General features: G+C 43.4%; 1 long non-coding RNA gene across 1 annotated transcript; it reads left to right on the forward strand.

The window, feature by feature from the left end:
* Positions 1–5976: 5976 nt before the first annotated feature.
* LOC121108553 lies at positions 5977–9751 on the forward strand. Its single transcript, XR_005843143.2, has 4 exons — positions 5977–6150; positions 7714–7919; positions 8823–8939; positions 9514–9751. It is a non-coding gene; the product is annotated as an uncharacterized LOC121108553 (long non-coding RNA).
* Positions 9752–10139: the final 388 nt, after the last annotated feature.

Consider the following 10139-nt stretch of genomic DNA (forward strand, 5'->3'; position numbering starts at 1 on the left):
GTTGCAGTACGGAAGCTCCCACCGTGGATATAGGCTCTAGAGTAAGCCTACGTAGGCATAACCCTGAGCTGCACAGAGTGAAGATGGGGGAAATAAACAAGGAGAATGAGTAGAAGCCAGGGAAATTTGGCAGTGTGAAGATTCCGCAGGCCACAAACCCCACTTAAAGCCTGGCTCAAGATACTTGGGCTTCAGCACTCAGCACAGCTGGAGATGAAATGCAAGCAGGGCTATGCTAACCCTCATGGGGAGAGGCATACTGCTCCCTCTAAGGCAGTATCTGAGAAGAAAGGCTTTCTACTGGCTTCAGGAAACATTCTTCCTTAATGAAGGCATATAAAGAGAATTTCAAGGGATGAAGGCAAGCAACAAAAAGGTGAAAAGAATTGAAGAGGCCTATTAAAGTAGAGATATGTGAGGGGATATTTTGGGAAGTGTCATCCCAATGCTAAAGAGATATATAAACTAAAACGCGCCACAGGAAATCTGACAAAACAGATATAAGCTTTTTAATTGCAGGTCTATATGTAAGTTTCTGTTGATTATCATTTTAATTAGCAATGATTGAAGAATATCTTTGTATCAATACAATAAAACTCAAAAGGGATTCTGCAAAGATAGCTTTGAACATATAACAGAAAGCACTTTAAGATTAGCTAGGCACCTTGGATTTAAGTAAATCTTTTCTTAAATATCTAAATTTAGTTTCTGCTCTTCTGACTACTTCCCTCCTACTTCTAAAACTGCGCTATCAGCAGACCTTCTTGGCAAGCTCTTGTCAGCACTGTACTGAATGCCACCCGGAGCCACATGGTGGTTCACTGTATTTTCCCTACAGGAAAGTGAAGGAAAGCTAATGATAGAATTGTTTAAGTAGGAAGGGACCCCTAAAGGTCATCTAGTCATCTCATCCAACCCCTCTTCAATGAACAGGGACACCTCCAGCTAGGTCAAGATGCTCAGAGCCCCATTCAGCCTGATTTTGAGTATCTCCAGGGATGGGGTATCTACCACCTCCCTAGGCAGCCTGTTCCAGTGCCTCACCACCGTGACTGCAAAAACATTTTCCTTATGTAGTGGTTTAAGTTGACAAGTGGCTCAGCACCACACAGTCATTTGCTCACTCCCTGATCTTTTCCGAGTGGAATGGGGGAAAAAATTGAAAAAAACCAACAAAGTAGAACTTGTGGGTTGAGATAAAATTACTTACTAAGATAGACAAAAGGAGAAGAATTATAGTCATGACTACATATATATATATGTATATATAAGAAGTGATGCACAAGCAATTTCTCACCACTCTCCAACTAATGCTCAGCTAGCTCCTCAGCAAGCTGAAGAGAGCCAGATGAACTACTTCCTTCAAAACTCTTTCTGCTTGATGTCATACAGTATGGAATATCCCTTTGGCCAGTTTAAGTCAGCTGTTCTAATTCTGTTCCCTCTCAGATCCTTGGGCCTCCCCACCAGTCATTTGCTGAGAACTGAAATGGACTTGGCTCTGTAAAACAAAACTTAGCAACAACTATGAACATCAGTGTGGTGTCAGCATCATTTTTCTACTAGAAAAAGAATACAGCAACATACTAGACACCGTGAAGAAAACAATTCTGTCCCACCTGAAACTGACACCTTCTATCCAAACTGTATCTCCCTCCTTTACTTTAAGACCATTTCCCTGTCCCTAGCAGACCCCACTAAACAGTCTGTCCCCTTCCTTCTTATAGTCCCCTTTAGATATTGAAAGGTGGCTCTCAGTTCACCTTGAATCTTTCTCTTCTCCAGGCTGAACAGCCCCAGCTCTCTTCTCTCAGCCTTTCCTCACAGGAGAGGCGTTCCATCCCTTGGATCATTTCTGTGGCTTTCTTCTGGACGTGCTCCAACAGGTTTATGTGTCTCCTGTACTGAGGGCCCCACATCCAGACACAGTACTCCAGGTGAGGTCTCACAGAGCAGAGGGGCAGGATCACCTCCTTCGCCCTGCTGGACACACTTCTTTTGATGCAGCCCAAGATCTGGTTGGCTTTCTGGGCTGTGAGGGCAGACTGCTGGCTCATGTCCAGCTTTCCACCCACCAGTACCTCCAGGTTCTTTCTGTCAGGGCTGTGCTCTATCCTTACATTATCTAGCTTGTACTGATAGCACGTGTTATTGTGACTCAGGTGCAAGAAATTGCACCAGGCTTTGTTGAACCTCATGGGGTTCTCCTGGGCACACTACTTGAACCTGTCTCTCTGAATCACACAGCCATGTTTACTGCACAGTGAAGGCAGTGCCCTCAGAACCAGAAAACAAGACATGTCTCTTAACATCAAGGCACACACTGGCTCGCTGGTTTCTTCCTCAGCTCGTCTGAGACTCAGGAATTTGAGTCTGGATTGAGGCTAGAGATTGTGTCCAGGTACCTGAGGATACAATGGGAGGAGCAGTGGTGGTTTCCATGGCCTGGCAGACCTCAGAGGAGTGTTTCTCTCTTCCAAGCTAAGAGAAGAGAGAGACAGAGGTTTGAGACTAGAGAGTAGCTACAGACATACAGTGGATTTAGAACAATAACAAACTTATGTATGTGATGCGTACTCCAATTCCTCTGACTCAGAACTTGTGGCTGTGACTATGGGTTGAACAGTAATGGAAAAATCTTTGAAAGTGCATGGGAAGTCTCTTGGGAAAATGTGATTATTGAATCATGCTTGAACAAAGAGTTTTGAGGTGTCCTTGATTCTTTGCTTGAAACAGATCCATATTTTGAGTGATCAAACAAGAGCGAGGGTCCACTTTTAGCTTCTGGCATTGAGTTCAGTCATGTGGTTGCACTCAGATTTTCACCTAGATATCCTTCCAGTTACCAGAGGTTCTTGAATACAACTTCTTGGAGGATTCTGAGTTAAACTTCTTCTCCTGAATTATGGCTTCTCTTGGGAATAGATAGGACAATGCACCTTTAAATCTGTTTTTGTGATTTTCCAAAAATCTGCGTCTTCAAACTTCTACAGATAGCTGCACAGAAAGATGCCTCCCTGTCCACAGTGTCGGCGAGCAAGCCCATGTTGCCTATGTTCTTATGTATGAGAATAGATTTTTTATTACATGATGGTGCAAAAGCATGTCCCTGATGTTGCTGTACGGCCACACTTAGCAATCAGTGACAGTACTGGGTGACAACTTTCCTTCTGAATCTGCAGAGTGGTGGTGGAGCTGAAGTACCTCCCTGGAGGAGCTGCTGGAGGTCCAGGAGATGCAGGACCTGAGTACACAAGATGGCACATGTGCCCTGCCTGTGCTCGTGCCCACACTGCTGCCTTGTGATGACCAGAGCCATCAACATAGTTACAGTGGAAAACCGATGAGCACCCACCATGTTCAGCAGCCATGTGATTCAGAAACAGTTAAAATAATGTAAACGGAGCACAAAATCAGGCAGGAATATCAAGTCTGGAGAATGAGAAGTGCCTGCTTATTAGATTGGTAGAAATACATTTTTGCAATTGCTGAGGAAAAAGAAATAACATTGCTGTTACGGACTTGCTAGAAATATGTTAGGATTGGCTAATAGGTGCTCGTTTGTTTTGAAAATGTTACACTGTCTCATGGCAAACATCTGCTGGTTGCATATCTCCCTGAAGGGCTATGTCTGTAGTAGCAGCCCTGCTTCTTTAGAAAGTGCTGGAAGAATCACTGGAGAAAATGCAGCTCACTCTTTCAGGAAGAGGAGTCGCCTATAATTATAAATGTTGAGGGGATGCGCTCCCAGAGGGACTGTGTAAAGGTTGGAAAAAACTCTCCCACTGAGCCACAGCAACTGGTTTAGTCACTACGATTGGCTTTCATTGCAACCATACTTTTCCCATAAAGTGACCACAGGAGAAAAAAAAACAACCAACCACCAAGATCAGTCAAAGAAGACAGCAGAAGGAAAAAAAAAGCTTTGCATTTTTGCATGTTTCAAGAAGGGTAAGATGGTAAAAGTTACGGTGACTGGTTTCCTAAGAGATAGGTAACAGTACTGTGAGAGTTGGGGACCAGAGCTGCCCAAAGCACTGCCAGCAGGAGCTTCTCCCTCTATCACATAAGCAAAGGTATGTGACCCTCATCCTGATGGCAGCCTGTAGAGTCCTGAATCACCTCTCGGTGATACCTGAAGGTGACATCCAGGGCAGGCAGAGCTGGTATTGTCCTAATCCTGCTCCCCAGTTCAAGAGCTATAATGGTAGAAATTGTAGCCTGAGAACCATGAGGGTCCAGGTGGTAGGAGACAAGCTGAAACTGAAGCCTGGGAGAGAGAGAATATGAAGGCAAGGAAGGAGGAGGGGGCAATGTCTTTGAGTAGTCAAGCAAAAACACCTTGCTGACTCCTGAGATAGTGAGTTTGGCTCTTGGTGTCCATGCATGCAATGGCCCCTCCCAAATGAGCTGCGCTGTAAGCAGGTACTCAGGGCTTGGAGTAGAGGGGTGAAAGGTGGCTGGATGGTCTGTTCATTTTTGTCACCTGCTTTCCCTTTCACTGCTCTGGACTTGCTTGCTCCCAAGCTTGTAGTAGACTGCTCTCTATATAGGCACTGTTTATCATCTTACTGATGCACACCAGTGCATCTCATCAGTGATGTTCTTTTGTGTGGCTACTTAAAGACATATGGAATGTTTAAGTAGCCTTATGGTTTAAGATTCATCTGGGTTTGGGACATACAAAAGGAATAATGGGAAGAAAGGGATTTGGTACCAGTGCTGGGGGAGTACCCTATATGAAACAGCAGTCAGAAGTCAGTTCACTTTTAATGACTGAGGAGATGCAGTCAAGCCTCCCCAAATATATGGCCTGTAGATGTGGAATAAGGAAGAAAAAAAAATAACAATAGATGGATAAATACAGGGGAAAAAAATCCAGAGAGAGCTGGCTCAACATGAGATCCTGTAAGGAGAAGTCATGTGGGGATTTCCCAAGAGTGGGTTTTGGGCAAATCACAGGCTGGGGTTAGAGCCAGACTAGACCACTGCACACAAAGACCTGCAATGTTGTATCTCTCCAGAATAAGGCACAAAATGGGCAGATGGCCCTGGCTTGCTTCCTTGTGGTCTGGCCTGGATCCATGAAAGGTTAGTTTAGTGAAAACAGCTGCAGGGAAAGTTGGCTTCTGAGTCCCATGGGGGAAATGAATTCATTGAGGCCTGTGGAGGAGGAACGGAGCTTAATAGATGAAAAAGGAATGGAGTGGCTGTGAAAACTCTTCATCTCAGCCCCAAATAATTGGTAATTATCAGATAAAGGAAAGGAAAGGAAAGGAAAGGAAAGGAAAGGAAAGGAAAGGAAAGGAAAGGAAAGGAAAGGAAAGGAAAGGAAAGGAAAGGAAAGGAAAGGAAAGGAAAGGAAAGGAAAGGAAAGGAAAGGAAAGGAAAGGAAAGGAAAGGAAAGGAAAGGAAAGGAAAGGAAAGGAAAGGAAAGGAAAGGAAAGGAAAGGAAAGGAAAGGAAAGGAAAGGAAAGGAAAGGAAAGGAAAAGGAAAGGAAAGGAAAGGAAAGGAAAGGAAAGGAAAGGAAAGGAAAGGAAAGGAAAGGAAAGAAAAGAAAAGAAAAGAAAAGAAAAGAAAAGAAAAGAAAAGAAAAGAAAAGAAAAGAAAAGAAAAGAAAAGAAAAGAAAAGAAAAGAAAAGAAAAGAAAAGAAAAGAAAAGAAAAGAAAAGAAAAGAAAGAAAAGAAAAGAAAGAGATTCTCTTAAATCTTCTTTGTTTGATCTGCTTCATGTTATATTTTTGTTAACAACAGAATTCTATCTGGTGTCTAACCTTCCTTTTAAAAATGTTTTAACATTGTTTATCTCTAAGGTGAAGCATGAACTTTCTGCTCACCAAGCAAGAAAAGAGCTCTCCTCCTGAGGAGATGTCCCTCTCCAATCTCCTGGGGAGCTTTGGCCTGCAGCATCACCTCCCAGAGCTATGTGTTAGATCCATCTCAGGTCTGTGGATTTGGCAATAGTACTCCACATAGGCAGATGAGAAGACAACCCCTTATCTGAAATGGCTCACCACTGTTGTTCTACAGACTGGGTCTGAATGCCTATTCTGATGTCACCCACTGTGCGTTGCTGCTGGGAGTCAAAACACTGGACCGGGCTCAGGGCTGCTCACTTGTTGGCATGAAAGATTGTTTTCCTTAACAAGGTAGGGAAAATTATCATTGGAGAAAATGGTAGCAGTTTCCACAACATATACCATATACAGGGAGGATGGGTCATAACAGCTGCCCTACAAAAAGGTTCAAAGGTCTGTGCTAAACTGCTTCCTATGGAGAAGGCGGCCCTCATAAACTGGAATACTATTACATCTTTTAACAGTGGTTGCAGAGAAGAGGAAGGGTATGAGAACTTACTCCATTTTCTTTTTCATGCCCAGAAAGAAAATAAGTCTTAGAGTAGACAACTGCTTCCAGAAGTCTGATCCAATATGTCTCTTTCAGGACATAAAGCAATCCCTTCCCTAAAGCAAAGGTTGCAGAAGAACTGTTAGCTTGAAGCAGTTTAGCTGAACCACAATGCATATGACCCTGCCAAAGTGTGGGAAGAGCTTGGAATAAACCTGAGCTTGTCATCTCCAGGAAGGAAAGCTTTCAAACTGTGGCCACAGACACCACAGGCCTGAGCAGCACAGCTCTGGAAGGCATAGATAATTGTGTTGGCAGATGCTGTTTGACCGTACTGCTGTCAGGTGCTGTCTCCAGGTGGAGCAGTGGCAGGACATCTGGTTTCTCATGTGTCTGGTTTCCTTCTGGAGGTCCTCACAGACCATCTGATTGCTTTCCTGTTCCCTCTTCTTTAGCTTTTGCGGAAAATGTGGGGTCGTGCCCCTTCGAGCCGTACACACAGAATTAAATCAATGGCCTAATGGAAGAACTTGAAAGTTTGATTAAAATGAAGTTGCGGGCTTATACCACAGCCTCAGCAGAGCTGGAGTAAATGATTGATTCTGTGTCTACAGCACAGGGGATCCCTTTCATGTTGGCGTTTGGTAGGAGGGCTATAGATTCTGGATTAGGTGGGAGCCTAATAAAGGTGATAATGGACAGAGTGGGAAGTTGTAGGGGAGCGTTGCCAAAATGAAGCTTTTGTTATGGAGTCATAGAATCATTTAGGTTGGAAACCATCTCCAGAGTGGTTTAGAAAGATCCTTCCACTCAGTCTTTAGGCAACCGGAGCGTCGTACCTTGCTGGAACATGCTGACCTAAGTCAAAGCCTTTTTTTATTATTCCTATTGCAGAGTTTCTTAGGAAAACTTTCACAAACAGACCGATGTTGTTTAGAGGAAAAAGAAACAGTTCTTGGAGGGTCTGTACGAAACAGCATGTATAGGGTGTCTGTATATACATACGTATGTATGTATGCATATCTCCTCAATTTAGCATATGGAGTTAAGATGGAAAAAGCTAATTTTGAATCAACCAACTTTGAAAAGCTTTTCAAAGACATATTTCTTAATGCAGAGCCAAAACTTGAGAATCTGACCTAGGCTGGTTTATATATATGAGCAAAAATATTTACTCAGCTAGTAAGTATTTGATTAACCTTTGTTTATTGCTTCAAGATGAGAGACAGTTAAAATACAGGAACTCGTGGATTATGTTTTTGCTTTTTGGCTAATTTTCACTTCCTCCACAGAAAAAAAAAAAAAAAAAAAAAAAAAAGGTGTATTTAGGAAAATAATGTATTTCTTTCTCATCTCAAACTCAGTGTTTCAAAGTCCAGAGCTGAACTCAGGAGATGTGGCTATTTGGTTCATTCTGAAGAGTGAAATGGATGACTGTTGCAGGCTGGCTGAGTCTGTGTGCCTCATCACTGCCCAATGAGAGAAGCACAGAATTGCGGGTAGAAGCATGTGCAAACCTCCTGCTTTCTGAGTGGGAGAGAGACCTGAAATTTTCATTTATAATTTAAAAGTAAGCAAATTAAGACACTAACTTGAGTCTTTTTATGCACTTTCTGTTTCCAGGGCCTTATGTACAAGATGTTTTACACTTTAAAATTACCAATTTCAAAGATCCCGTTTTTATGCTGAGCATTGCTGTTAATAAGACCCACTTGCCCAAGCCAGCTGCCTTCCTAGTACGGGTCAGTGCAGCATCCCTGCTCCTCCACTCAGGGTCCTGATGTGCTGCTTTGAAAGGTGTCATGCTTTTTTTCCTCTTGTGTAATCCAAGTTATGAATTATGTTGTCCTGAATAATGTGGTGGATGTGTATTGCAGTGTGAAGGGTGTGCTGCTGCCTGCCTGAACCAGGGACCGGGAAGAGGGGGTCAGGAGGAGCCTGAGTTCTGCTGGGAGCTACAGTTGACACTGTGGGGCATTAAAAGAAATGGCAATTGCTGTGCAACCTTGAAGGGCTGGAATGTCCTTCCTGGCAAACTAGATCAAGACCTTTTATTTGGGTATGAAGGTAGCAAGGTGTAACCAAGAAAGCAAACCTCAGAGGTTTAATTCTTCTTTATTATTATTATTGTTATTATTCTTATTATTTTCAAGTAGATTAATTTTGCTCAGTAAAGACAGACTGAGTTAGATTGTTATAATTCCTGAGCAATTTGTTACTTGAAGATCACTCCTGCATCAGGATTGTCAAGGCAAGAAGGCAATGATGCAAACCCATAGGACCTGATCAGAAACAGGATTTCTTGGTGGGAGTTGTTTGGCTCCAGGGGCAGGAGGAGTCTGTGTCTCAGCACTCCTGAATGCAAACGCTCTAGTGAGGTCTAGAGTCACACAAGGATTTGGGTGCCCTCCTGTCATATGTGGTTCTGTTCACATTTCATCTGAGGCACCTTCTAACAACTGCTCTTTTACAGATGCTGTTCTGCAAAATCAGCCTTAGGTTTTTGGTGTTATACCTGGGATGGTCCCTGTTATGTGGAAATTCTAGTGCACAATGAAGGCAGGCATTCCTCAATAGATCTTCTTCACAGGTGAGGGGACCGTAGTGCAGAGAAATGCTGCAACTTGTTCAACGCTGCACACTGGCTTAGTGGAAAGCTTCAGATTTTGTTTTAAGATTCTTGATTCTCAGTCTGATTCTATGCCTGCTGCCAAGGTAACATAACATTCCTACATTTCCAGAGAGGAATGCACTGCTGAACAAGACCCCACAGAGCAATTCTGTTAAGACCCCTTGACTGTCTTATGGGGAAGCAGGTCTATTTTACTGTTGATTTTTCACATAGATAGTAGTAATTATCTAGTTTTTTCCTTATTCTACTCCTCATTTATTTAGCGTTTGGAAAGCTCTTACTGAGTTCAAAAGCAATTTGGCCTGGGCCTGGTATGGTCTCTAGTCTGAGACTACGATGTAGCAGTGGAGGATAGAGGTCAGAGCTGAGCTGATCCAGGCAGCTCAGAGAGGTGCTGCTTCTGAGGAGCAAGCATTCAGACAATGAACATTTCTGAGTGCAGCAGAGAAGTAGGTTTACCAGGACAAACAGCAAAGACATGCTTCTCCAGCACTCGCAGGGCCTCAGCTCACCTGGGCGTGATTTGTTTCAGGAGCAGCGACCCTTCTTATTGTTACCAGCTCTGGACTCCCTTGGTTGGGCTCTGCAGGAATATTCCCATCCATGAAAGTGTCTGCAAGACTGCCAAATGGAGACACAATCTGCAAGATGAGCTTTGGTACTGTTCCCACACTACTGTGTACTCAAAACGTAGTTTCAGTATCAGTTCAGTTTTTACTGATCCAGTACATGCTAGCTGAATGTTAAAAGAACACAACTGTAAACCTGATCTGTATGAACGTCTGGTCTTTTTTTTTTCTTGTTGTTGGGAAGTGGGAAGGGTAGAGTAGAGTTGGTGGATAGAATGTGTTCCTCAAACACAGGAGTAGAAGTTTGGGATCCATGTGGAACCTGAGTTAAGCACAGTGCTATGCACCACTTGCTGGGAGACCTCTGGCAGGTAACTTGACCTCCCTGTGCTCCAGTAAACCAAACTGTGAGTTTGTTTACAAGCTGCAAACCAGATGCTGCATCTGGGAAGAGTTGGCTCAGGCAAAAAAAAAACTCAACCACCATTTTCAAGGCTTCCGCATCCATCTCTGATCAGTGCTGACCAGACCACTAGTAACAGCATTTGAAGTTGAAGTGGTCTTTGAGATTGAGTTTGACTCAGGTTTT

This window comes from Gallus gallus, chromosome Z (genome assembly GCF_016699485.2).
Source record: "Gallus gallus isolate bGalGal1 chromosome Z, bGalGal1.mat.broiler.GRCg7b, whole genome shotgun sequence".
Lineage (NCBI taxonomy): Eukaryota > Metazoa > Chordata > Aves > Galliformes > Phasianidae > Gallus > Gallus gallus.